The sequence below is a fragment of the Actinia tenebrosa genome, unplaced genomic scaffold, assembly GCF_029948245.1.
Source record: "Actinia tenebrosa isolate PJP-AT-01 unplaced genomic scaffold, QUT_ActTen_1.0 PGA_scaffold10__47_contigs__length_13832649, whole genome shotgun sequence".
Taxonomy (NCBI): domain Eukaryota; kingdom Metazoa; phylum Cnidaria; class Anthozoa; order Actiniaria; family Actiniidae; genus Actinia; species Actinia tenebrosa.
In genome coordinates, this window is record NW_028292570.1 from 5,059,942 (window position 1) to 5,064,539 (window position 4,598).

At 44.4% G+C, this 4,598-nt stretch overlaps 1 long non-coding RNA gene across 1 annotated transcript; it reads right to left on the reverse strand.

Annotated features, from left to right (window-relative positions):
* LOC116290548 (uncharacterized) lies at positions 1 to 1,553 on the reverse strand. The gene is made up of 2 exons (XR_004196475.2): positions 1,381 to 1,553; positions 1 to 113 (listed from the first exon to the last, which is right to left on the reverse strand). It is a non-coding gene; the product is annotated as an uncharacterized LOC116290548 (long non-coding RNA).
* Positions 1,554 to 4,598: the final 3,045 nt, after the last annotated feature.

The window sequence follows — 4,598 nt, forward strand, 5'->3', positions numbered from 1 at the left end:
GTGTTTTTTTTTTTTTGCTGTACGTTGTTGTTATACTTTGTGCTTCAGCCACTAATCAACAGACTAGCACAGTACTTAGTGTCATCATTGAAGGTTGGCTTGGTTCTCATCGGCTTGAAATTTCAGAAAGATAATAAAAGAAAGAATCAGAACATGGTCTGTATTAACTGTAGTATTAGGGCGATAGCGTCTTTATTAAGAATCATATTGTAATATATATCTGCAAACAAGCTATAGTTTTTAATAGAAATGTATCTAGTGGAGATGAAATTAAACAAGCGGAAAAACAGGTAGAAATGAACCGAAGAATAAGTAAAAGCTGCATTTTCTGCCGTGAATTTAAACAAATTTTTCATCGGCTTTTTGCTATTATCAAGAGTGACCGAGTGGAGCCTGGGCACCAGTACGAATTGCTGTATCACGAAAACGGTTATATTGATAAATTTGAAATGGTGTTTTCTGTCCTTTTGATGAAAACAAGTTGTTTTATCGTTTAGCAGTTTGTTACTGGTCATTCAGGTATCATTTAGTGTAAAATAGGCAAGTTAAAAGTTCTACCACAGGGAACCCGTCAAGACAATTTCTTAGAAACTTTATTACCCCTTAACAGGATATCCGCTAAAGTTTGAACTGGGCACCGGGTCTAATATTGATCACCAAACCCTAACCAACATCCATGCCTATTTGGGTGCTTTTGTCTGCTCTGTATAGACCTTGCCAAAATTTTGCACTTAGCCACCTGGTCCCGGTTGTACAAAGCCTGGATAGTGCTATCTGGTGGATAAATCCTTATCCATTGGATCATAAGTCGATGCTGTTTATCCACTGGATAGGATCTATCTATTGTTCTATAATACTGTCTGAGGGGGCACGGTTCATGTCCTTTGAGCTGGTATAAACGGTAATTAACCGTAGCGGCCGGCTATTGCCGACAAGGGCAACCCACTTCCGAGTTCCGAGTTGACTTCCAATTTTGAGTTCCGGTCTATTGCATCAGACATAAGCTTACATTTTGAATAGAGTGCATTCAGTCTCACTGTTGAATAGTTAGATAAATTTATCTAACTTAGAGATCTATTTAGTTGACGTCACCTAAAATAGTAAAAGCGCGCCAAATAACGGTCATGCTAATCCGGGGGGGATTGTTTTACCAGAGAATGAGTGAATAGACATTCATTCTATCATCATTTCTCCCCCTGATCTCAGTAGCGGTTTACTCGTAGTTTCAAATTTAGGTGACGTCAGCTAAAATAGTAAATAACTTATCTAATTTAGTTGACGTCACCTATTCAACAGGGAGACTAAAAGCACTCTATCAAAATGATCTTTTGCAAATAAACCTCAAGCAAATGGTGAATATTGGGCTCCCTGTGGAAATACCTGGACTTTGGCATCGTGGTTTGTCAATATTGGGCTTCATTTATGAAACGGATAGATCAGCTTCAGTCCGACCTTCCATAATGAATCTGTATCTTTAGACTGCCAAATTGGAGGTTTCTTTTGAAGGCTATAAAGAAAGAACGCTCGACAACGTTACTAAATTGGGAATTGGATTCACTGGAAGTAAGTAGGCGATAACAAAAAGTTGTTATACGCTGCATGATTCGCGAAACAAAAGCTTTTCCCACCCTAATAGTTGTACGTCGGTTAGTGTGTAGTCCTTTGGCTGCTATTCTTTATATTTTTTACTTCATCCTTCGTTTTATACTCTAGAACGTATTGCTTAAGACCAAGTCTTATTATTGTGCAATCTATTGGTTCAATCGTGTCTGGAATTGCTATCAAAGAAATTCGGAAACGCTCAGCTCTGTGGGGTACGCTTTATACTTGTCTTTACTGTACTGTGCGAATGTTACCATGTATTTCGCAAGCTTTTTTGACGTCCACAAGTTTGGAGTTACAAATAAAAAGTAACAGCACTGAAAGGAAAACATCATCCTTTTGAGCTCCTTTTCTGAAGTACGGTATTTCGACTACATGTACATGGAAGTAATTATTTATTTATGGATTCATTATATCAAGTGCGGTTTACTAGCATGCTTTCGGATCATAAACAAGCTTCAACCATTTTTCCTACGAGATAGCTTTTCTACCATAGGATATTGGACAACGTATTTGACTCTAAGCAAAGCATTGCAACAGAACTATTTAAACTAGAATTTTATCAGCAGAAGTCATGGTAGAGACAAACCCGGCTGGCAATCGTTTCACATGACCATAGCACAGCTAGAACATTACAGATAGCAGAGGATTACGCCTATACACCCCCTCTCCAACTTGGACTTCGTAGCTCCGGGGTCCAGCTTTAGTGGTACAGGTCCCTCTGCTCCATGTTCTCTGACCTGGTAGCTGCATTCTGATTGTGTCTCCCATTTCGATTGGCTCTAGGGACTTAGAGTGCCTGTTGTAGTAGTACTCTTGACGCTTCCTGTTACCCACGAGTTTCCGGGTTTCCTCCTCTGTAGCGTACCTTGGCTGTAAGAGTGTGCCAGCCATTGGGAGTAGGGTCTTACATCTCCGACCCATGAGGCGCTGGGCTGGACTAGTACCAATGCCAGCTGTAGGTGTATTGCGCCAGTCCAGCAGGGCTTGGAACTCAGAGATGCCAGACTCTTTGCACTTTTGGAAAAGTCTCTTCACTGTCTGTACCGCGTTCTCAGCCTTGCCATTCGATTGGGGATACCCAGGTGAAGACGTCTTGCTGGTCAAACATCCATGTTTTGGCAAATACTGCGAACTCTGCCGAGGAGAACTGTGGACCATTATCCGTCACCAGCGTGTCTGGTATCCCGAACCGCGCAAAGATGGCCTTCAGCTCTTTGATGACTGTACGAGAGGTGGTGGATGTAACACGGGATACTTCAATGTAGTTGCTGTAGTAGTCACTCACTACCAGAAAGGTTCTGCTATCAAACTCACAGAGATCTGCTGCGACCTTTGCCCAGGGCCGAGCTATGAATTCGTGTTGAAGGAGTGGTTCCCTCGCTTGGTTATTGCGATGAGCTAGGCATACATCACACTTGGAGATGTATTCTTTTAGATCTGTTGTCATCCGTGGCCAGTATAGCGTGTCTCTTGCTCTGCGTATACAAGCTTCTAGGCCAATGTGGGTTGCATGGGTCTTGTTCATCAGTTCCTTCCTCAGCACTGTGGGGACAACAAGTAAGGGGCCTTTAAAGATCAATTCGTCTTGTACCGCTAGTTCCCCACGTACATCAAAGTAGGGCCGTATACATTCTGGGACTTCGGCTTTGGTTTCTGGCCAACCACGTACTATGGTCTCACGAAGTTTCTGCTGCACCACATCGTCAGCCGCGGCGTTTTTTAGTTGCTGCCAGCGTTCCTCTGTCACGGGAAGGTAGGCGCGATGGTCTATTGCTTCTAGTTCCCTTGTGAAGTCACATGCATTAACTTCCGGTAGGTATGCTCGGCTGAGCGTGTCGGCAAGTACCAGCTCCTTGCCCTTCTTGTATTTTACTGCGAGTTGGTACTTCTGGAGCTGCAGGAGCATCCTTTGTAAACGCTTGGGGGCACTATCCAGTGACTTGGTGAAGATAGGCTCCAGCGGTTTGTGGTCTGTTTGAATGTTCACCTGTTGACGACCGTACACGTATGCGTCAAAACGCTTGCACGCAAACACGATAGCCAGTAGCTCCTTTTCTATTTGTGCGTAACGTGTCTCAGCAGGTGTCAGGGCTCTTGAAGCATAGGCCACTGGCTGACCATTCTGCATCAATACTGCTCCCAGTCCTGATTGCGAAGCATCACACTGTAGAGTCACCTCCTCATTTAGATTATAGTAACGCAGTACTGGCGTGTTTGTGACTGCGTCTTTGAGTTTATCCAAAGCCTTTTTCTGGGCCTCTCCCCAGGTCCATTCTACATCGTCCTGCATTAAGTCCCTTAGCGGCTTGGTGATGTCAGAAAGATTTGGCAGAAACTTTGCAAGGTACTGCGCCAGGCCCAGGAGCCGCTGTACACCAGCCTTGTCTGTGGGTGTCGGCATCTCTACGATTGCTCGTACCTTAGCAGGATCTGTACGCAGCCCTCTATCTGTTGCCATGTGCCCAATAAAGAGCACTTCGGACTTCCTCAGCTTCAGCTTGTCTGCATTTAGACGCACGTCTTTTTCAGCGCACCTTTCCAGGAACGCTAACAGGTTTTTGTCGTGGTCTCGAGTGCCCTCCTCGTAGGTTTCACCAAAACCTACTGCGAGGAAATCATCGGCAACTACCTCGATACCTGGCAAACCCTCAGCGAACTCGTGCATCTTCCTCTGGAATACTTCGGGCGCGGAAGAGATTCCAAAAGGCATGCGTCTCCAGCGGTACCTTCCAAAAGGTGTTTGGAAAGTTGTAAGGTATGTGGATTCCTCCGCTAATTTGACATGCCAGAATCCATTCCTTACGTCCATGAGCGTAAACACTTTCGCATTATGTAGGCGTGTTGCGATGTCTTCGATGGTCGGCAACTGGTAGTTCTCTCGAAGAATAGCGTGGTTGAGATCCTTTGGGTCTAGACAGATGCGTAGTTTGCCATTCTTCTTGGGAACTGCTACGATTGAGCTAATCCATTCTTTGGGGGTGGTTACTGGAGCT